General features: G+C 48.4%; 17 non-coding genes across 17 annotated transcripts; all 17 read right to left on the bottom strand.

Moving 5' to 3' along the window:
* Window positions 1-1,542: 1,542 nt before the first annotated feature.
* TRNAV-AAC (transfer RNA valine (anticodon AAC)) lies at window positions 1,543-1,615 on the bottom strand. The gene has a single exon. It is a non-coding gene; the product is annotated as a tRNA-Val (tRNA).
* Window positions 1,616-3,136: 1,521 nt separating this feature from the next.
* On the bottom strand, window positions 3,137-3,209 carry TRNAV-UAC (transfer RNA valine (anticodon UAC)). The gene has a single exon. It is a non-coding gene; the product is annotated as a tRNA-Val (tRNA).
* A 444-nt stretch (window positions 3,210-3,653) lies between these two features.
* On the bottom strand, window positions 3,654-3,725 carry TRNAP-UGG (transfer RNA proline (anticodon UGG)). Its single transcript has one exon. It is a non-coding gene; the product is annotated as a tRNA-Pro (tRNA).
* A 1,336-nt stretch (window positions 3,726-5,061) lies between these two features.
* Window positions 5,062-5,134, bottom strand: TRNAV-AAC (transfer RNA valine (anticodon AAC)). Its single transcript has one exon. It is a non-coding gene; the product is annotated as a tRNA-Val (tRNA).
* A 1,521-nt stretch (window positions 5,135-6,655) lies between these two features.
* TRNAV-UAC (transfer RNA valine (anticodon UAC)) lies at window positions 6,656-6,728 on the bottom strand. The gene has a single exon. It is a non-coding gene; the product is annotated as a tRNA-Val (tRNA).
* A 444-nt stretch (window positions 6,729-7,172) lies between these two features.
* On the bottom strand, window positions 7,173-7,244 carry TRNAP-UGG (transfer RNA proline (anticodon UGG)). Its single transcript has one exon. It is a non-coding gene; the product is annotated as a tRNA-Pro (tRNA).
* Window positions 7,245-8,580: 1,336 nt separating this feature from the next.
* TRNAV-AAC (transfer RNA valine (anticodon AAC)) lies at window positions 8,581-8,653 on the bottom strand. The gene has a single exon. It is a non-coding gene; the product is annotated as a tRNA-Val (tRNA).
* A 1,521-nt stretch (window positions 8,654-10,174) lies between these two features.
* TRNAV-UAC (transfer RNA valine (anticodon UAC)) lies at window positions 10,175-10,247 on the bottom strand. The gene has a single exon. It is a non-coding gene; the product is annotated as a tRNA-Val (tRNA).
* A 444-nt stretch (window positions 10,248-10,691) lies between these two features.
* Window positions 10,692-10,763, bottom strand: TRNAP-UGG (transfer RNA proline (anticodon UGG)). The gene has a single exon. It is a non-coding gene; the product is annotated as a tRNA-Pro (tRNA).
* A 1,336-nt stretch (window positions 10,764-12,099) lies between these two features.
* Window positions 12,100-12,172, bottom strand: TRNAV-AAC (transfer RNA valine (anticodon AAC)). Its single transcript has one exon. It is a non-coding gene; the product is annotated as a tRNA-Val (tRNA).
* A 1,521-nt stretch (window positions 12,173-13,693) lies between these two features.
* Window positions 13,694-13,766, bottom strand: TRNAV-UAC (transfer RNA valine (anticodon UAC)). The gene has a single exon. It is a non-coding gene; the product is annotated as a tRNA-Val (tRNA).
* Window positions 13,767-14,210: 444 nt separating this feature from the next.
* On the bottom strand, window positions 14,211-14,282 carry TRNAP-UGG (transfer RNA proline (anticodon UGG)). Its single transcript has one exon. It is a non-coding gene; the product is annotated as a tRNA-Pro (tRNA).
* Window positions 14,283-15,617: 1,335 nt separating this feature from the next.
* Window positions 15,618-15,690, bottom strand: TRNAV-AAC (transfer RNA valine (anticodon AAC)). The gene has a single exon. It is a non-coding gene; the product is annotated as a tRNA-Val (tRNA).
* A 2,038-nt stretch (window positions 15,691-17,728) lies between these two features.
* TRNAT-UGU (transfer RNA threonine (anticodon UGU)) lies at window positions 17,729-17,800 on the bottom strand. The gene has a single exon. It is a non-coding gene; the product is annotated as a tRNA-Thr (tRNA).
* A 1,336-nt stretch (window positions 17,801-19,136) lies between these two features.
* Window positions 19,137-19,209, bottom strand: TRNAV-AAC (transfer RNA valine (anticodon AAC)). The gene has a single exon. It is a non-coding gene; the product is annotated as a tRNA-Val (tRNA).
* Window positions 19,210-20,730: 1,521 nt separating this feature from the next.
* On the bottom strand, window positions 20,731-20,803 carry TRNAV-UAC (transfer RNA valine (anticodon UAC)). Its single transcript has one exon. It is a non-coding gene; the product is annotated as a tRNA-Val (tRNA).
* Window positions 20,804-21,247: 444 nt separating this feature from the next.
* TRNAP-UGG (transfer RNA proline (anticodon UGG)) lies at window positions 21,248-21,319 on the bottom strand. Its single transcript has one exon. It is a non-coding gene; the product is annotated as a tRNA-Pro (tRNA).
* Between the last annotated feature and the right edge of the window lie 439 nt (window positions 21,320-21,758).

The following is a 21,758-nucleotide window of genomic DNA, read 5'->3' on the forward strand; positions in this document are numbered from 1 at the left end:
ATCCCGCACTCCTTCATCATGCCGAACTGCCTCGACACCAGTAGAAAGCATGCAATGCATTCCACCATGGCATCTTACAAGAGTGGAAAGCAGAAATACTCCTGTTTAAAAACAGATCGAACCTATGAAGGCACGGGCTCGTCCGGGATTTGAACCCGGGAACTCTCACACCCAAAGCGAGAATCATACCCCTAGACCAACAAGCCTGCTGCTGCAAAAGCCTTTCAAACATCTTCTGAAGTGTCTTTGTGAAAAAGCAGGGCCACTTGGAGACTCTCCTTCTAAGCGTGCCATAGCAATTGATGTTTTGTGCCAAGGGTTTTTTTTTTGCCTCTAGCAAGGTAAGAGGTAGTCAAGAAGCCCTATGCTAGCAAGCTGAACTGTGGCGCTGATGAGAAAAGCAGACCCTTTCTGGTAGTTGTACGCCTCCGCAGGACCTGGGCCCTTGCACCGTAGACTTCCAGACCAGAAGCACTGAAGGGCCTGCCATCTCTTGCGCCTGAGCCAGAGGAGCACGCCTCTTGTATTCAAGCACACTTGCTCACTCAGTGCTTGATCAGGCGAGATTTATATGAGTGCCTCACAGGCCTGAAACACTCACCTGGGAGACGCGGGGTGGCTGAATTCCCAGAATGGCCTTCGATAGGAAAATCACCTCCTTTCCTCCCGACTCATTTCAGAATTGGGTGAAAATCGCAAGACAGTGTTCAGGGGTGCATGGGTACTGCCTACTCCCAGCTGCCTCTCTGTCTTCTTCATGTTAATTTCAAGTCACAAGGAGGGACCATTGCCATTCTGCTCCGCCCACCTAACTAGGAAACCCAGGTTGAGCTTGTCTGCCTGTTGTTGTTGCAGGGGCAGTGCCTTCTCTGCCCAAAAGTGGCAGGAGAGCCTCACTTCAAACGATGGAATCAACTGCTTAAGTAGAAACCAGCATGGTAGTTACAGTGATAAGGTGCAGCTCTAACAGAAGGCGTGACTGAGATGCCCCTTCCAGAAATACATGGAATGCTGATTGAGGGCCCAGCCGGAGGGTTGGTGGATTTCTTTTCATATGCTACAGCAGCTTGCAAAGATAGTGTTGTGGGGAGCTGGCTGTGCAAGCAGAGGAAGATTTAAGGGCAGAAAATAGACCTATCAGAAGTGCGATTTGAACCCACAACTACATGAGCAAACCAGGATGCTTAGCTTAACTGAAGATCAAGCTCTCTTGAGGCTTCCGCCTTAGACCACTCGGCCATCCTGACAGCTGAGTCTGTGTTTAGGTCTGACTCCTCAGTCTGCACTTGTCGATGCTGCCGCTTGCAATGTTCCTATCAAGGTGACAGGTTTAAAGGCCCCACAATATAACATGGCCAAGAAAAAAAAAAGTAAAAAACAGAATAAGAAACCAGGCACATGCACGACTACGCAAAGATGCAGATAACTTTTTACCGGCCTGCAATAGTAATACAAGTTTTACACAGGTCACAAGTTTTTAAAGGCCATCCCTGAGTGAGACTAAGCTTTTAGGGAGCAAACACAAAAGCAGACACTGCCCATTGTTTCTGCCCGGTCTCGAACCGTGGACCTTTCGCGTGTTAGGCGAACGTGATAACCACTACACTACAGAAACAAGCATGAGGGCTTGACTGAAGGAGCAAAATTCCCCTCATATGTTTGCCCGATTGCCTCTATACTTGATCAGCAGTTGCTCGCAAAGCGAGGAGTAAGTGTGAAAATTGCAGCGTTGTCAGCCAGCAAGCGTACACTCAGATGTACTGAAAAGTCACAGCTGCGGGTAGAGACAAATATCTGATGCCTAAATGCCTGAAACCAGAGCCTGTGAAAGCATCACACAGAGCACACTGACAGCAAGCAGGAAGGAAGCCAAGGCATGGTGATCCTTTTTTTCTCCTGAGGCTAAAAATATTTTGCACAACAATGCTTTGAGTGGAATGAGGAATCTTCAAGCTTTGTGTATTTTGAGTAAAATTTTTGTGTTTTCTGCTAAAAAGGGTGTGTTGGGGATTTGGACCCGGACACCAACGAGCGAGGGCACAGAAGCACCACTGCTCAGACCCTGCTCCTAGGGTTGAGGGCAGAGAGTGGGCGAATACATCGCAAGGCAAGAAAATGCACATGGTTCTCTCTTCTGCAATATGACTAGAGTCATTTCCATGGTCGTCATCGAACATGACATAAAACGCCTCTATCCTTTAGACCTTTTGGCCCATAATTACAAGAGGATGACTGAGTGAGACGCTCTGCCAAATTTGGCAGCCTCGCACTCAGTCATTTTCAAAATGCAGGGAAGCGCCGTATTTAGTAGAATACAGCGCACCCCTGTGCTTCCCTCTGCGCCAGCTTTAAATTAGCTGCCGAGCACCAACGCAGCCATCCTTGCGCCATGGTACAAGGATGGCTGCGTGGAGGGGGAAATTGTTTTTGTTCAGGAAGGCACACCTTCCTGCACAACAGAAATCTTCAGTGGCGATATGTTCGTGCAGCACACATAGAAAGAGCAAAAATGAGGAGAAATGAAAACATTTCTGCTCGTTTCTCCACTATAACGACACCCATTGTATGGCGCTTGGTTTTTGGCGCTGCCACAGATTTACAAAAACTCGTAAAACTGGAGCAGCATCAAAATGCTATGGTGTTGCAGTGGCCCACCCAGAGCAACGCCCATTGCACGCCCCTTCCAGGGAAAGGGCTGCGTGTGAAGGGGCCGTATTTACAAGGTGGTGTTAAGCCACAAAACGTGGTTGAACGGCGTCTTGTAAATACGGCACAGTACATAGTGCCACCGGGGCGTCACTAAAGATGATGTGCCGGTGGCGATAGGGCCTTGTAAGTCTGGCCCTTTCTTTGCTCAAGGTGTATGTTCTTGGTGAAGGTAGGAAAGCCATTTTCGCTCTCATACCTTCCTTCCTTGGCTGGCTTGACCACAGTAGGCCCAGGCTTCAATGGAAAGGTCAAAAAGGGAGCAACTGACTGCCGTAAGGTGTATCGTCTTCTCTTGGTGAGTTGAGACCGATGCCCTTGGAGCGTAGTACCTCACGATGGTGAGGGATAGACACAGCCTCTTTAATTTCAATTTACCTGTCAGGTGAGGTGGTAAATGCAAATAATGTGATAAAGCACAGCAACTTGCTGTTTCTGCCTGGCCTCGAACCAGGGACCTTTCGCGTGTAAGGCGAACGTGATAACCACTACACTATAGAAACAGACATGCCTGCTTACTTGCTTCATGTGGCTATGCATTGGACTGGAACCACTGCACTGGAAACCGACACACCTGCTTTCTTTATGTGGCTATGCTTTGGACTGGAATGCAAGGACTAAGGGACAATATTCATGACGCTCAAAGCTGAGCCTTTCTGACAGGATCTCTTCCTTTGGAAGAAAGGAACTGGGATCACTTTCATTCCAAGAGGTGATTTCAAAACCAGCCCTGCAATTACTTTGGAGAAGCACTGTGCATTTCATGTTCCAACGAGAAGTGCTGCTCCAACACAAAAAAGCAGTTAGAAAGAAATCCCGCACTCCTTCATCATGCCGAACTGCCTCGACACCAGTAGAAAGCATGCAATGCATTCCACCATGGCATCTTACAAGAGTGGAAAGCAGAAATACTCCTGTTTAAAAACAGATCGAACCTATGAAGGCACGGGCTCGTCCGGGATTTGAACCCGGGACCTCTCACACCCAAAGCGAGAATCATACCCCTAGACCAACGAGCCTGCTGCTGCAAAAGCCTTTCAAACATCTTCTGAAGTGTCTTTGTGAAAAAGCAGGGCCACTTGGAGACTCTCCTTCTAAGCGTGCCATAGCAATTGATGTTTTGTGCCAAGGGTTTTTTTTTTGCCTCTAGCAAGGCAAGAGGTAGTCAAGAAGCCCTATGCTAGCAAGCTGAACTGTGGTGCTGATGAGAAAAGCAGACCCTTTCTGGTAGTTGTACGCCTCCGCAGGACCTGGGCCCTTGCACCGTAGACTTCCAGACCAGAAGCACTGAAGGGCCTGCCATCTCTTGCGCCTGAGCCAGAGGAGCATGCCTCTTGTATTCAAGCGCAATTGCTCGCTCAGTGCTCGATCAGGCGAGATTTATATGAGTGCCTCACAGGCCTGAAACACTCACCTGGGAGACGCGGGGTGGCTGAATTCCCAGAATGGCCTTCGATAGGAAAATCACCTCCTTTCCTCCCGACTCATTTCAGAATTGGGTGAAAATCGCAAGACAGTGTTCAGGGGTGCATGGGTACTGCCTACTCCCAGCTGCCTCTCTGTCTTCTTCATGTTAATTTCAAGTCACAAGGAGTGACCATTGCCATTCTGCTCCGCCCACCTAACCAGGAAACCCAGGTTGAGCTTGTCTGCCTGTTGTTGTTGCAGGGGCAGTGCCTTCTCTGCCCAAAAGTGGCAGGAGAGCCTCACTTCAAACGATGGAATCAACTGCTTAAGTAGAAACCAGCATGGTAGTTACAGTGATAAGGTGCAGCTCTAACAGAAGGCGTGACTGAGATGCCCCTTCCAGAAATACATGGAATGCTGATTGAGGGCCCAGCCGGAGGGTTGGTGGATTTCTTTTCATATGCTACAGCAGCTTGCAAAGATAGTGTTGTGGGGAGCTGGCTGTGCAAGCAGAGGAAGATTTAAGGGCAGAAAATAGACCTATCAGAAGTGCGATTTGAACCCACAACTACATGAGCAAACCAGGATGCTTAGCTTAACTGAAGATCAAGCTCTCTTGAGGCTGCCGCCTTAGACCACTCGGCCATCCTGACAGCTGAGTCTGTGTTTAGGTCTGACTCCTCAGTCTGCACTTGTCGATGCTGCCGCTTGCAATGTTCCTATCAAGGTGACAGGTTTAAAGGCCCCACAATATAACATGGCCAAGAAAAAAAAAAGTAAAAAACAGAATAAGAAACCAGGCACATGCACGACTACGCAAAGATGCAGATAACTTTTTACCGGCCTGCAATAGTAATACAAGTTTTACACAGGTCACAAGTTTTTAAAGGCCATCCCTGAGTGAGACTAAGCTTTTAGGGAGCAAACACAAAAGCAGACACTGCCCATTGTTTCTGCCCGGTCTCGAACCGGGGACCTTTCGCGTGTTAGGCGAACGTGATAACCACTACACTACAGAAACAAGCATGAGGGCTTGACTGAAGGAGCAAAATTCCCCTCATATGTTTGCCCGATTGCCTCTATACTTGATCAGCAGTTGCTCGCAAAGCGAGGAGTAAGTGTGAAAATTGCAGCGTTGTCAGCCAGCAAGCGTACACTCAGATGTACTGAAAAGTCACAGCTGCGGGTAGAGACAAATATCTGATGCCTAAATGCCTGAAACCAGAGCCTGTGAAAGCATCACACAGAGCACACTGAAAGCAAGCAGGAAGGAAGCCAAGGCATGGTGATCCTTTTTTTCTCCTGAGGCTAAAAATATTTTGCACAACAATGCTTTGAGTGGAATGAGGAATCTTCAAGCTTTGTGTATTTTGAGTAAAATTTGTGTGTTTTCTGCTAAAAAGGGTGTGTTGGGGATTTGGACCCGGACACCAACGAGCGAGGGCACAGAAGCACCACTGCTCAGACCCTGCTCCTAGGGTTGAGGGCAGAGAGTGGGCGAATACATCGCAAGGCAAGAAAATGCACATGGTTCTCTCTTCTGCAATATGACTAGAGTCATTTCCATGGTCGTCATCGAACATGACATAAAACGCCTCTATCCTTTAGACCTTTTGGCCCATAATTACAAGAGGATGACTGAGTGAGACGCTCTGCCAAATTTGGCAGCCTCGCACTCAGTCATTTTCAAAATGCAGGGAAGCGCCGTATTTAGTAGAATACAGCGCACCCCTGTGCTTCCCTCTGCGCCAGCTCTAAATTAGCTGCCGAGCACCAACGCAGCCATCCTTGCGCCATGGTACAAGGATGGCTGCGTGGAGGGGGAAATTGTTTTTGTTCAGGAAGGCACACCTTCCTGCACAACAGAAATCTTCAGTGGCGATATGTTCGTGCAGCACACATAGAAAGAGCAAAAATGAGGAGAAATGAAAACATTTCTGCTCGTTTCTCCACTATAACGACACCCATTGTATGGCGCTTGGTTTTTGGCGCTGCCACAGATTTACAAAAACTCGTAAAACTGGAGCAGCATCAAAATGCTATGGTGTTGCAGTGGCCCACCCAGAGCAACGCCCATTGCACGCCCCTTCCAGGGAAAGGGCTGCGTGTGAAGGGGCCGTATTTACAAGGTGGTGTTAAGCCACAAACCGTGGTTGAACGGCGTCTTGTAAATACGGCACAGTACATAGTGCCACCGGGGCGTCACTAAAGATGATGTGCCGGTGGCGATAGGGCCTTGTAAGTCTGGCCCTTTCTTTGCTCAAGGTGTATGTTCTTGGTGAAGGTAGGAAAGCCATTTTCGCTCTCATACCTTCCTTCCTTGGCTGGCTTGACCACAGTAGGCCCAGGCTTCAATGGAAAGGTCAAAAAGGGAGCAACTGACTGCCGTAAGGTGTATCGTCTTCTCTTGGTGAGTTGAGACCGATGCCCTTGGAGCGTAGTACCTCACGATGGTGAGGGATAGACACAGCCTCTTTAATTTCAATTTACCTGTCAGGTGAGGTGGTAAATGCAAATAATGTGATAAAGCACAGCAACTTGCTGTTTCTGCCTGGCCTCGAACCAGGGACCTTTCGCGTGTAAGGCGAACGTGATAACCACTACACTATAGAAACAGACATGCCTGCTTACTTGCTTCATGTGGCTATGCATTGGACTGGAACCACTGCACTGGAAACAGACACACCTGCTTTCTTTATGTGGCTATGCTTTGGACTGGAATGCAAGGACTAAGGGACAATATTCATGACGCTCAAAGCTGAGCCTTTCTGACAGGATCTCTTCCTTTGGAAGAAAGGAACTGGGATCACTTTCATTCCAAGAGGTGATTTCAAAACCAGCCCTGCAATTACTTTGGAGAAGCACTGTGCATTTCATGTTCCAACGAGAAGTGCTGCTCCAACACAAAAAAGCAGTTAGAAAGAAATCCCGCACTCCTTCATCATGCCGAACTGCCTCGACACCAGTAGAAAGCATGCAATGCATTCCACCATGGCATCTTACAAGAGTGGAAAGCAGAAATACTCCTGTTTAAAAACAGATCGAACCTATGAAGGCACGGGCTCGTCCGGGATTTGAACCCGGGACCTCTCACACCCAAAGCGAGAATCATACCCCTAGACCAACGAGCCTGCTGCTGCAAAAGCCTTTCAAACATCTTCTGAAGTGTCTTTGTGAAAAAGCAGGGCCACTTGGAGACTCTCCTTCTAAGCGTGCCATAGCAATTGATGTTTTGTGCCAAGGGTTTTTTTTTTGCCTCTAGCAAGGCAAGAGGTAGTCAAGAAGCCCTATGCTAGCAAGCTGAACTGTGGCGCTGATGAGAAAAGCAGACCCTTTCTGGTAGTTGTACGCCTCCGCAGGACCTGGGCCCTTGCACCGTAGACTTCCAGACCAGAAGCTCTGAAGGGCCTGCCATCTCTTGCGCCTGAGCCAGAGGAGCATGCCTCTTGTATTCAAGCACACTTGCTCGCTCAGTGCTCGATCAGGCGAGATTTATATGAGTGCCTCACAGGCCTGAAACACTCACCTGGGAGACGCGGGGTGGCTGAATTCCCAGAATGGCCTTCGATAGGAAAATCACCTCCTTTCCTCCCGACTCATTTCAGAATTGGGTGAAAATGGCAAGACAGTGTTCAGGGGTGCATGGGTACTGCCTACTCACAGCTGCCTCTCTGTCTTCTTCATGTTAATTTCAAGTCACAAGGAGGGACCATTGCCATTCTGCTCCGCCCACCTAACCAGGAAACCCAGGTTGAGCTTGTCTGCCTGTTGTTGTTGCAGGGGCAGTGCCTTCTCTGCCCAAAAGTGGCAGGAGAGCCTCACTTCAAACAATGGAATCAACTGCTTAAGTAGAAACCAGCATGGTAGTTACAGTGATAAGGTGCAGCTCTAACAGAAGGCGTGACTGAGATGCCCCTTCCAGAAATACATGGAATGCTGATTGAGGGCCCAGCCGGAGGGTTGGTGGATTTCTTTTCATATGCTACAGCAGCTTGCAAAGATAGTGTTGTGGGGAGCTGGCTGTGCAAGCAGAGGAAGATTTAAGGGCAGAAAATAGACCTATCAGAAGTGCGATTTGAACCCACAACTACATGAGCAAACCAGGATGCTTAGCTTAACTGAAGATCAAGCTCTCTTGAGGCTGCCGCCTTAGACCACTCGGCCATCCTGACAGCTGAGTCTGTGTTTAGGTCTGACTCCTCAGTCTGCACTTGTCGATGCTGCCGCTTGCAATGTTCCTATCAAGGTGACAGGTTTAAAGGCCCCACAATATAACATGGCCAAGAAAAAAAAAAGTAAAAAACAGAATAAGAAACCAGGCACATGCACGACTACGCAAAGATGCAGATAACTTTTTACCGGCCTGCAATAGTAATACAAGTTTTACACAGGTCACAAGTTTTTAAAGGCCATCCCTGAGTGAGACTAAGCTTTTAGGGAGCAAACACAAAAGCAGACACTGCCCATTGTTTCTGCCCGGTCTCGAACCGGGGACTTTTCGCGTGTTAGGCGAACGTGATAACCACTACACTACAGAAACAAGCATGAGGGCTTGACTGAAGGAGCAAAATTCCCCTCATATGTTTGCCCGATTGCCTCTATACTTGATCAGCAGTTGCTCGCAAAGCGAGGAGTAAGTGTGAAAATTGCAGCGTTGTCAGCCAGCAAGCGTACACTCAGATGTACTGAAAAGTCACAGCTGCGGGTAGAGACAAATATCTGATGCCTAAATGCCTGAAACCAGAGCCTGTGAAAGCATCACACAGAGCACACTGAAAGCAAGCAGGAAGGAAGCCAAGGCATGGTGATCCTTTTTTTCTCCTGAGGCTAAAAATATTTTGCACAACAATGCTTTGAGTGGAATGAGGAATCTTCAAGCTTTGTGTATTTTGAGTAAAATTTGTGTGTTTTCTGCTAAAAAGGGTGTGTTGGGGATTTGGACCCGGACACCAACGAGCGAGGGCACAGAAGCACCACTGCTCAGACCCTGCTCCTAGGGTTGAGGGCAGAGAGTGGGCGAATACATCGCAAGGCAAGAAAATGCACATGGTTCTCTCTTCTGCAATATGACTAGAGTCATTTCCATGGTCGTCATCGAACATGACATAAAACGCCTCTATCCTTTAGACCTTTTGGCCCATAATTACAAGAGGATGACTGAGTGAGACGCTCTGCCAAATTTGGCAGCCTCGCACTCAGTCATTTTCAAAATGCAGGGAAGCGCCGTATTTAGTAGAATACAGCGCACCCCTGTGCTTCCCTCTGCGCCAGCTCTAAATTAGCTGCCGAGCACCAACGCAGCCATCCTTGCGCCATGGTACAAGGATGGCTGCGTGGAGGGGGAAATTGTTTTTGTTCAGGAAGGCACACCTTCCTGCACAACAGAAATCTTCAGTGGCGATATGTTCGTGCAGCACACATAGAAAGAGCAAAAATGAGGAGAAATGAAAACATTTCTGCTCGTTTCTCCACTATAACGACACCCATTGTATGGCGCTTGGTTTTTGGCGCTGCCACAGATTTACAAAAACTCGTAAAACTGGAGCAGCATCAAAATGCTATGGTGTTGCAGTGGCCCACCCAGAGCAACGCCCATTGCACGCCCCTTCCAGGGAAAGGGCTGCGTGTGAAGGGGCCGTATTTACAAGGTGGTGTTAAGCCACAAACCGTGGTTGAACGGCGTCTTGTAAATACGGCACAGTACATAGTGCCACCGGGGCGTCACTAAAGATGATGTGCCGGTGGCGATAGGGCCTTGTAAGTCTGGCCCTTTCTTTGCTCAAGGTGTATGTTCTTGGTGAAGGTAGGAAAGCCATTTTCGCTCTCATACCTTCCTTCCTTGGCTGGCTTGACCACAGTAGGCCCAGGCTTCAATGGAAAGGTCAAAAAGGGAGCAACTGACTGCCGTAAGGTGTATCGTCTTCTCTTGGTGAGTTGAGACCGATGCCCTTGGAGCGTAGTACCTCACGATGGTGAGGGATAGACACAGCCTCTTTAATTTCAATTTACCTGTCAGGTGAGGTGGTAAATGCAAATAATGTGATAAAGCACAGCAACTTGCTGTTTCTGCCTGGCCTCGAACCAGGGACCTTTCGCGTGTAAGGCGAACGTGATAACCACTACACTATAGAAACAGACATGCTTGCTTACTTGCTTCATGTGGCTATGCATTGGACTGGAACCACTGCACTGGAAACAGACACACCTGCTTTCTTTATGTGGCTAGGCTTTGGACTGGAATGCAAGGACTAAGGGACAATATTCATGACGCTCAAAGCTGAGCCTTTCTGACAGGATCTCTTCCTTTGGAAGAAAGGAACTGGGATCACTTTCATTCCAAGAGGTGATTTCAAAACCAGCCCTGCAATTACTTTGGAGAAGCACTGTGCATTTCATGTTCCAACGAGAAGTGCTGCTCCAACACAAAAAAGCAGTTAGAAAGAAATCCCGCACTCCTTCATCATGCCGAACTGCCTCGACACCAGTAGAAAGCATGCAATGCATTCCACCATGGCATCTTACAAGAGTGGAAAGCAGAAATATTCCTGTTTAAAAACAGATCGAACCTATGAAGGCACGGGCTCGTCCGGGATTTGAACCCGGGACCTCTCACACCCAAAGCGAGAATCATACCCCTAGACCAACGAGCCTGCTGCTGCAAAAGCCTTTCAAACATCTTCTGAAGTGTCTTTGTGAAAAAGCAGGGCCACTTGGAGACTCTCCTTCTAAGCGTGCCATAGCAATTGATGTTTTGTGCCAAGGGTTTTTTTTTTGCCTCTAGCAAGGCAAGAGGTAGTCAAGAAGCCCTATGCTAGCAAGCTGAACTGTGGCGCTGATGAGAAAAGCAGACCCTTTCTGGTAGTTGTACGCCTCCGCAGGACCTGGGCCCTTGCACCGTAGACTTCCAGACCAGAAGCTCTGAAGGGCCTGCCATCTCTTGCGCCTGAGCCAGAGGAGCATGCCTCTTGTATTCAAGCACACTTGCTCGCTCAGTGCTCGATCAGGCGAGATTTATATGAGTGCCTCACAGGCCTGAAACACTCACCTGGGAGACGCGGGGTGGCTGAATTCCCAGAATGGCCTTCGATAGGAAAATCACCTCCTTTCCTCCCGACTCATTTCAGAATTGGGTGAAAATGGCAAGACAGTGTTCAGGGGTGCATGGGTACTGCCTACTCACAGCTGCCTCTCTGTCTTCTTCATGTTAATTTCAAGTCACAAGGAGGGACCATTGCCATTCTGCTCCGCCCACCTAACCAGGAAACCCAGGTTGAGCTTGTCTGCCTGTTGTTGTTGCAGGGGCAGTGCCTTCTCTGCCCAAAAGTGGCAGGAGAGCCTCACTTCAAACAATGGAATCAACTGCTTAAGTAGAAACCAGCATGGTAGTTACAGTGATAAGGTGCAGCTCTAACAGAAGGCGTGACTGAGATGCCCCTTCCAGAAATACATGGAATGCTGATTGAGGGCCCAGCCGGAGGGTTGGTGGATTTCTTTTCATATGCTACAGCAGCTTGCAAAGATAGTGTTGTGGGGAGCTGGCTGTGCAAGCAGAGGAAGATTTAAGGGCAGAAAATAGACCTATCAGAAGTGCGATTTGAACCCACAACTACATGAGCAAACCAGGATGCTTAGCTTAACTGAAGATCAAGCTCTCTTGAGGCTGCCGCCTTAGACCACTCGGCCATCCTGACAGCTGAGTCTGTGTTTAGGTCTGACTCCTCAGTCTGCACTTGTCGATGCTGCCGCTTGCAATGTTCCTATCAAGGTGACAGGTTTAAAGGCCCCACAATATAACATGGCCAAGAAAAAAAAAAGTAAAAAACAGAATAAGAAACCAGGCACATGCACGACTACGCAAAGATGCAGATAACTTTTTACCGGCCTGCAATAGTAACACAAGTTTTACACAGGTCACAAGTTTTTAAAGGCCATCCCTGAGTGAGACTAAGCTTTTAGGGAGCAAACACAAAAGCAGACACTGCCCATTGTTTCTGCCCGGTCTCGAACCTGGGACCTTTCGCGTGTTAGGCGAACGTGATAACCACTACACTACAGAAACAAGCATGAGGGCTTGACTGAAGGAGCAAAATTCCCCTCATATGTTTGCCCGATTGCCTCTATACTTGATCAGCAGTTGCTCGCAAAGCGAGGAGTAAGTGTGAAAATTGCAGCGTTGTCAGCCAGCAAGCGTACACTCAGATGTACTGAAAAGTCACAGCTGCGGGTAGAGACAAATATCTGATGCCTAAATGCCTGAAACCAGAGCCTGTGAAAGCATCACACAGAGCACACTGAAAGCAAGCAGGAAGGAAGCCAAGGCATGGTGATCCTTTTTTTCTCCTGAGGCTAAAAATATTTTGCACAACAATGCTTTGAGTGGAATGAGGAATCTTCAAGCTTTGTGTATTTTGAGTAAAATTTGTGTGTTTTCTGCTAAAAAGGGTGTGTTGGGGATTTGGACCCGGACACCAACGAGCGAGGGCACAGAAGCACCACTGCTCAGACCCTGCTCCTAGGGTTGAGGGCAGAGAGTGGGCGAATACATCGCAAGGCAAGAAAATGCACATGGTTCTCTCTTCTGCAATATGACCAGAGTCATTTCCATGGTCGTCATCGAACATGACATAAAACGCCTCTATCCTTTAGACCTTTTGGCCCATAATTACAAGAGGATGACTGAGTGAGACGCTCTGCCAAATTTGGCAGCCTCGCACTCAGTCATTTTCAAAATGCAGGGAAGCGCTGTATTTAGTAGAATACAGCGCACCCCTGTGCTTCCCTCTGCGCCAGCTCTAAATTAGCTGCCGAGCACCAACGCAGCCATCCTTGCGCCATGGTACAAGGATGGCTGCGTGGAGGGGGAAATTGTTTTTGTTCAGGAAGGCACACCTTCCTGCACAACAGAAATCTTCAGTGGCGATATGTTCGTGCAGCACACATAGAAAGAGCAAAAATGAGGAGAAATGAAAACATTTCTGCTCGTTTCTCCACTATAACGACACCCATTGTATGGCGCTTGGTTTTTGGCGCTGCCACAGATTTACAAAAACTCGTAAAACTGGAGCAGCATCAAAATGCTATGGTGTTGCAGTGGCCCACCCAGAGCAACGCCCATTGCACGCCCCTTCCAGGGAAAGGGCTGCGTGTGAAGGGGCCGTATTTACAAGGTGGTGTTAAGCCACAAAACGTGGTTGAACGGCGTCTTGTAAATACGGCACAGTACATAGTGCCACCGGGGCGTCACTAAAGATGATGTGCCGGTGGCGATAGGGCCTTGTAAGTCTGGCCCTTTCTTTGCTCAAGGTGTATGTTCTTGGTGAAGGTAGGAAAGCCATTTTCGCTCTCATACCTTCCTTCCTTTGCTGGCTTGACCACAGTAGGCCCAGGCTTCAATGGAAAGGTCAAAAAGGGAGCAACTGACTGCCGTAAGGTGTATCGTCTTCTCTTGGTGAGTTGAGACCGATGCCCTTGGAGCGTAGTACCTCACGATGGTGAGGGATAGACACAGCCTCTTTAATTTCAATTTACCTGTCAGGTGAGGTGGTAAATGCAAATAATGTGATAAAGCACAGCAACTTGCTGTTTCTGCCTGGCCTCGAACCAGGGACCTTTCGCGTGTAAGGCGAACGTGATAACCACTACACTATAGAAACAGACATGCCTGCTTACTTGCTTCATGTGGCTATGCATTGGACTGGAACCACTGCACTGGAAACAGACACACCTGCTTTCTTTATGTGGCTATGCTTTGGACTGGAATGCAAGGACTAAGGGACAATATTCATGACGCTCAAAGCTGAGCCTTTCTGACAGGATCTCTTCCTTTGGAAGAAAGGAACTGGGATCACTTTCATTCCAAGAGGTGATTTCAAAACCAGCCCTGCAATTACTTTGGAGAAGCACTGTGCATTTCATGTTCCAACGAGAAGTGCTGCTCCAACACAAAAAAGCAGTTAGAAAGAAATCCCGCACTCCTTCATCATGCCGAACTGCCTCGACACCAGTAGAAAGCATGCAATGCATTCCACCATGGCATCTTACAAGAGTGGAAAGCAGAAATACTCCTGTTTAAAAACAGATCGAACCTATGAAGGCACGGGCTCGTCCGGGATTTGAACCCGGGACCTCTCACACCCAAAGCGAGAATCATACCCCTAGACCAACGAGCCTGCTGCTGCAAAAGCCTTTCAAACATCTTCTGAAGTGTCTTTGTGAAAAAGCAGGGCCACTTGGAGACTCTCCTTCTAAGCGTGCCATAGCAATTGATGTTTTGTGCCAAGGGTTTTTTTTTGCCTCTAGCAAGGCAAGAGGTAGTCAAGAAGCCCTATGCTAGCAAGCTGAACTGTGGCGCTGATGAGAAAAGCAGACCCTTTCTGGTAGTTGTACGCCTCCGCAGGACCTGGGCCCTTGCACCGTAGACTTCCAGACCAGAAGCACTGAAGGGCCTGCCATCTCTTGCGCCTGAGCCAGAGGAGCATGCCTCTTGTATTCAAGCACGATTGCTCGCTCAGTGCTCGATCAGGCGAGATTTATATGAGTGCCTCACAGGCCTGAAACACTCACCTGGGAGACGCGGGGTGGCTGAATTCCCAGAATGGCCTTCGATAGGAAAATCACCTCCTTTCCTCCCGACTCATTTCAGAATTGGGTGAAAATCGCAAGACAGTGTTCAGGGGTGCATGGGTACTGCCTACTCCCAGCTGCCTCTCTGTCTTCTTCATGTTAATTTCAAGTCACAAGGAGGGACCATTGCCATTCTGCTCCGCCCACCTAACCAGGAAACCCAGGTTGAGCTTGTCTGCCTGTTGTTGTTGCAGGGGCAGTGCCTTCTCTGCCCAAAAGTGGCAGGAGAGCCTCACTTCAAACGATGGAATCAACTGCTTAAGTAGAAACCAGCATGGTAGTTACAGTGATAAGGTGCAGCTCTAACAGAAGGCGTGACTGAGATGCCCCTTCCAGAAATACATGGAATGCTGATTGAGGGCCCAGCCGGAGGGTTGGTGGATTTCTTTTCATATGCTACAGCAGCTTGCAAAGATAGTGTTGTGGGGAGCTGGCTGTGCAAGCAGAGGAAGATTTAAGGGCGGAAAATAGACCTATCAGAAGTGCGATTTGAACCCACAACTACATGAGCAAACCAGGATGCTTAGCTTAACTGAAGATCAAGCTCTCTTGAGGCTGCCGCCTTAGACCACTCGGCCATCCTGACAGCTGAGTCTGTGTTTAGGTCTGACTCCTCAGTCTGCACTTGTCGATGCTGCCGCTTGCAATGTTCCTATCAAGGTGACAGGTTTAAAGGCCCCACAATATAACATGGCCAAGAAAAAAAAAAGTAAAAAACAGAATAAGAAACCAGGTACATGCACGACTACGCAAAGATGCAGATAACTTTTTACCGGCCTGCAATAGTAATACAAGTTTTACACAGGTCACAAGTTTTTAAAGGCCATCCCTGAGTGAGACTAAGCTTTTAGGGAGCAAACACAAAAGCAGACACTGCCCATTGTTTCTGCCCGGTCTCGAACCGGGGAACTTTCGCGTGTTAGGCGAACGTGATAACCACTACACTACAGAAACAAGCATGAGGGCTTGACTGAAGGAGCAAAATTCCCCTCATATGTTTGCCCGATTGCCTCTATACTTGATCAGCAGTTGCTCGCAAAGCGAGGAGTAAGTGTGAAAATTGCAGCGTTGTCAGCCAGCAAGCGTACACTCAGATGTACTGAAAAGTCACAGCTGCGGGTAGAGACAAATATCTGATGCCTAAATGCCTGAAACCAGAGCCTGTGAAAGCATCACACAGAGCACACTGAAAGCAAGCAGGAAGGAAGCCAAGGCATGGTGATCCTTTTTTTCTCCTGAGGCTAAAAATATTTTGCACAACAATGCTTTGAGTGGAATGAGGAATCTTCAAGCTTTGTGTATTTTGAGTAAAATTTGTGTGTTTTCTGCTAAAAAGGGTGTGTTGGGGATTTGGACCCGGACACCAACGAGCGAGGGCACAGAAGCACCACTGCTCAGACCCTGCTCCTAGGGTTGAGGGCAGAGAGTGGGCGAATACATCGCAAGGCAAGAAAATGCACATGGTTCTCTCTTCTGCAATATGACTAGAGTCATTTCCATGGTCGTCATCGAACATGACATAAAACGCCTCTATCCTTTAGACCTTTTGGCCCATAATTACAAGAGGATGACTGAGTGAGACGCTCTGCCAAATTTGGCAGCCTCGCACTCAGTCATTTTCAAAATGCAGGGAAGCGCCGTATTTAGTAGAATTCAGCGCACCCCTGTGCTTCCCTCTGCGCCAGCTCTAAATTAGCTGCCGAGCACCAACGCAGCCATCCTTGCGCCATGGTACAAGGATGGCTGCGTGGAGGGGGAAATTGTTTTTGTTCAGGAAGGCACACCTTCCTGCACAACAGAAATCTTCAGTGGCGATATGTTCGTGCAGCACACATAGAAAGAGCAAAAATGAGGAGAAATGAAAACATTTCTGCTCGTTTCTCCACTATAACGACACCCATTGAATGGCGCTTGGATTTTGGCGCTGCCACAGATTTACAAAAACTCGTAAAACTGGAGCAGCATCAAAATGCTATGGTGTTGCAGTGGCCCACCCAGAGCAACGCCCATTGCATGCCCCTTCCAGGGAAAGGGCTGCGTGTGAACGGGCCGTATTTACAAGGTGGTGTTAAGCCACAAAACGTGGTTGAACGGCGTCTTGTAAATACGGCACAGTACATAGTGCCACCGGGGCGTCACTAAAGATGATGTGCCGGTGGCGATAGGGCCTTGTAAGTCTGGCCCTTTCTTTGCTCAAGGTGTATGTTCTTGGTGAAGGTAGGAAAGCCATTTTCGCTCTCATACCTTCCTTCCTTGGCTGGCTTGACCACAGTAGGCCCAGGCTTCAATGGAAAGGTCAAAAAGGGAGCAACTGACTGCCGTAAGGTGTATCGTCTTCTCTTGGTGAGTTGAGACCGATGCCCTTGGAGCGTAGTACCTCACGATGGTGAGGGATAGACACAGCCTCTTTAATTTCAATTTACCTGTCAGGTGAGGTGGTAAATGCAAATAATGTGATAAAGCACAGCAACTTGCTGTTTCTGCCTGGCCTCGAACCAGGGACCTTTCGCGTGTAAGGTGAACGTGATAACCACTACACTATAGAAACAGACATGCCTGCTTACTTGCTTCATGTGGCTATGCATTGGACTGGAACCACTGCACTGGAAACAGACACACCTGCTTTCTTTATGTGGCTATGCTTTGGACTGGAATGCAAGGACTAAGGGACAATATTCATGACGCTCAAAGCTGAGCCTTTCTGACAGGATCTCTTCCTTTGGAAGAAAGGAACTGGGATCACTTTCATTCCAAGAGGTGATTTCAAAACCAGCCCTGCAATTACTTTGGAGAAGCACTGTGCATTTCATGTTCCAACGAGAAGTGCTGCTCCAACACAAAAAAGCAGTTAGAAAGAAATCCCGCACTCCTTCATCATGCCGAACTGCCTCGACACCAGTAGAAAGCATGCAATGCATTCCACCATGGCATCTTACAAGAGTGGAAAGCAGAAATACTCCTGTTTAAAAACAGATCGAACCTATGAAGGCACGGGCTCGTCCGGGATTTGAACCCGGGACCTCTCAGACACAAAGCGAGAATCATACCCCTAGACCAACGAGCCTGCTGCTGCAAAAGCCTTTCAAACATCTTCTGAAGTGTCTTTGTGAAAAAGCAGGGCCACTTGGAGACTCTCCTTCTAAGCGTGCCATAGCAATTGATGTTTTGTGCCAAGGGTTTTTTTTTTGCCTCTAGCAAGGCAAGAGGTAGTCAAGAAGCCCTATGCTAGCAAGCTGAACTGTGGCGCTGATGAGAAAAGCAGACCCTTTCTGGTAGTTGTACGCCTCCGCAGGACCTGGGCCCTTGCACCGTAGACTTCCAGACCAGAAGCACTGAAGGGCCTGCCATCTCTTGCGCCTGAGCCAGAGGAGCATGCCTCTTGTATTCAAGCACACTTGCTCGCTCAGTGCTCGATCAGGCGAGATTTATATGAGTGCCTCACAGGCCTGAAACACTCACCTGGGAGACGCGGGGTGGCTGAATTCCCAGAATGGCCTTCGATAGGAAAATCACCTCCTTTCCTCCCGACTCATTTCAGAATTGGGTGAAAATCGCAAGACAGTGTTCAGGGGTGCATGGGTACTGCCTACTCCCAGCTGCCTCTCTGTCTTCTTCATGTTAATTTCAAGTCACAAGGAGGGACCATTGCCATTCTGCTCCGCCCACCTAACCAGGAAACCCAGGTTGAGCTTGTCTGCCTGTTGTTGTTGCAGAGGCAGTGCCTTCTCTGCCCAAAAGTGGCAGGAGAGCCTCACTTCAAACGATGGAATCAACTGCTTAAGTAGAAACCAGCATGGTAGTTACAGTGATAAGGTGCAGCTCTAACAGAAGGCGTGACTGAGATGCCCCTTCCAGAAATACATGGAATGCTGATTGAGGGCCCAGCCGGAGGGTTGGTGGATTTCTTTTCATATGCTACAGCAGCTTGCAAAGATAGTGTTGTGGGGAGCTGGCTGTGCAAGCAGAGGAAGATGTAAGGGCAGAAAATAGACCTATCAGAAGTGCAATTTGAACCCACAACTACATGAGCAAACCAGGATGCTTAGCTTAACTGAAGATCAAGCTCTCTTGAGGCTGCCGCCTTAGACCACTCGGCCATCCTGACAGCTGAGTCTGTGTTTAGGTCTGACTCCTCAGTCTGCACTTGTCGATGCTGCCGCTTGCAATGTTCCTATCAAGGTGACAGGTTTAAAGGCCCCACAATATAACATGGCCAAGAAAAAAAAAAGTAAAAAACAGAATAAGAAACCAGGCACATGCACGACTACGCAAAGATGCAGATAACTTTTTACCGGCCTGCAATAGTAATACAAGTTTTACACAGGTCACAAGTTTTTAAAGGCCATCCCTGAGTGAGACTAAGCTTTTAGGGAGCAAACACAAAAGCAGACACTGCCCATTGTTTCTGCCCGGTCTCGAACCGGGGACCTTTCGCGTGTTAGGCAAACGTGATAACCACTACACTACAGAAACAAGCATGAGGGCTTGACTGAAGGAGCAAAATTCCCCTCATATGTTTGCCCGATTGCCTCTATACTTGATCAGCAGTTGCTCGCAAAGCGAGGTGTAAGTGTGAAAATTGCAGCGTTGTCAGCCAGCAAGCGTACACTCAGATGTACTGAAAAGTCACAGCTGCGGGTAGAGACAAATATCTGATGCCTAAATGCCTGAAACCAGAGCCTGTGAAAACATCACACAGAGCACACTGAAAGCAAGCAGGAAGGAAGCCAAGGCATGGTGATCCTTTTTTTCTCCTGAGGCTAAAAATATTTTGCACAACAATGCTTTGAGTGGAATGAGGAATCTTCAAGCTTTGTGTATTTTGAGTAAAATTTGTGTGTTTTCTGCTAAAAAGGGTGTGTTGGGGATTTGGACCCGGACACCAACGAGCGAGGGCACAGAAGCACCACTGCTCAGACCCTGCTCCTAGGGTTGAGGGCAGAGAGTGGGCGAATACATCGCAAGGCAAGAAAATGCACATGGTTCTCTCTTCTGCAATATGACTAGAGTCATTTCCATGGTCCTCATCGAACTTGACATAAAACGCCTCTATCCTTTAGACCTTTTGGCCCATAATTACAAGAGGATGACTGAGTGAGACGCTCTGCCAAATTTGGCAGCCTCGCACTCAGTCATTTTCAAAATGCAGGGAAGCGCCGTATTTAGTAGAATACAGCGCACCCCTGTGCTTCCCTCTGCGCCAGCTCTAAATTAGCTGCCGAGCACCAACGCAGCCATCCTTGCGCCATGGTACAAGGATGGCTGCGTGGAGGGGGAAATTGTTTTTGTTCAGGAAGGCACACCTTCCTGCACAACAGAAATCTTCAGTGGCGATATGTTCGTGCAGCACACATAGAAAGAGCAAAAATGAGGAGAAATGAAAACATTTCTGCTCGTTTCTCCACTATAACGACACCCATTGTATGGCGCTTGGTTTTTGGCGCTGCCACAGATTTACAAAAACTCGTAAAACTGGAGCAGCATCAAAATGCTATGGTGTTGCAGTGGCCCACCCAGAGCAACGCCCATTGCACGCCCCTTCCAGGGAAAGGGCTGCGTGTGAAGGGGCCGTATTTACAAGGTGGTGTTAAGCCACAAAACGTGGTTGAACGGCGTCTTGTAAATACGGCACAGTACATAGTGCCACCGGGGCGTCACTAAAGATGATGTGCCGGTGGCGATAGGGCCTTGTAAGTCTGGCCCTTTCTTTGCTCAAGGTGTATGTTCTTGGTGAAGGTAGGAAAGCCATTTTCGCTCTCATACCTTCCTTCCTTGGCTGGCTTGACCACAGTAGGCCCAGGCTTCAATGGAAAGGTAAAAAAGGGAGCAACTGACTGCCGTAAGGTGTATCGTCTTCTCTTGGTGAGTTGAGACCGATGCCCTTGGAGCGTAGTACCCCACGATGGTGAGGGATAGACCCAGCCTCTTTAATTTCAATTTACCTGTCAGGTGAGGTGGTTAATGCAAATAATGTGATAAAGCACAGCAACTTGCTGTTTCTGCCTGGCCTCGAACCAGGGACCTTTCGCGTGTAAGGCGAACGTGATAACCACTACACTATAGAAACAGACATGCCTGCTTACTTGCTTCATGTGGCTATGCATTGGACTGGAACCACTGCACTGGAAACAGACACACCTGCTTTCTTTATGTGGCTATGCTTTGGACTGGAATGCAAGGACTAAGGGACAATATTCATGACGCTCAAAGCTGAGCCTTTCTGACAGGATCTCTTCCTTTGGAAGAAAGGAACTGGGATCACTTTCATTCCAAGAGGTGATTTCAAAACCAGCCCTGCAATTACTTTGGAGAAGCACTGTGCATTTCATGTTCCAACGAGAAGTGCTGCTCCAACACAAAAAAGCAGTTAGAAAGAAATCCCGCACTCCTTCATCATGCCGAACTGCCTCGACACCAGTAGAAAGCATGCAATGCATTCCACCATGGCATCTTACAAGAGTGGAAAGCAGAAATACTCCTGTTTAAAAACAGATCGAACCTATGAAGGCACGGGCTCGTCCGGGATTTGAACCCGGGACCTCTCACACCCAAAGCGAGAATCATACCCCTAGACCAACGAGCCTGCTGCTGCAAAAGCCTTTCAAACATCTTCTGAAGTGTCTTTGTGAAAAAGCAGGGCCACTTGGAGACTCTCCTTCTAAGCGTGCCATAGCAATTGATGTTTTGTGCCAAGGGTTTTTTTTTTGCCTCTAGCAAGGCAAGAGGTAGTCAAGAAGCCCTATGCTAGCAAGCTGAACTGTGGCGCTGATGAGAAAAGCAGACCCTTTCTGGTAGTTGTACGCCTCCGCAGGACCTGGGCCCTTGCACCGTAGACTTCCAGACCAGAAGCACTGAAGGGCCTGCCATCTCTTGCGCCTGAGCCAGAGGAGCATGCCTCTTGTATTCAAGCACACTTGCTCGCTCAGTGCTCGATCAGGCGAGATTTATATGAGTGCCTCACAGGCCTGAAACACTCACCTGGGAGACGCGGGGTGGCTGAATTCCCAGAATGGCCTTCGATA

Source organism: Pleurodeles waltl, chromosome 10 (genome assembly GCF_031143425.1).
Source record: "Pleurodeles waltl isolate 20211129_DDA chromosome 10, aPleWal1.hap1.20221129, whole genome shotgun sequence".
NCBI classification, from domain to species: Eukaryota; Metazoa; Chordata; class Amphibia; order Caudata; family Salamandridae; genus Pleurodeles; species Pleurodeles waltl.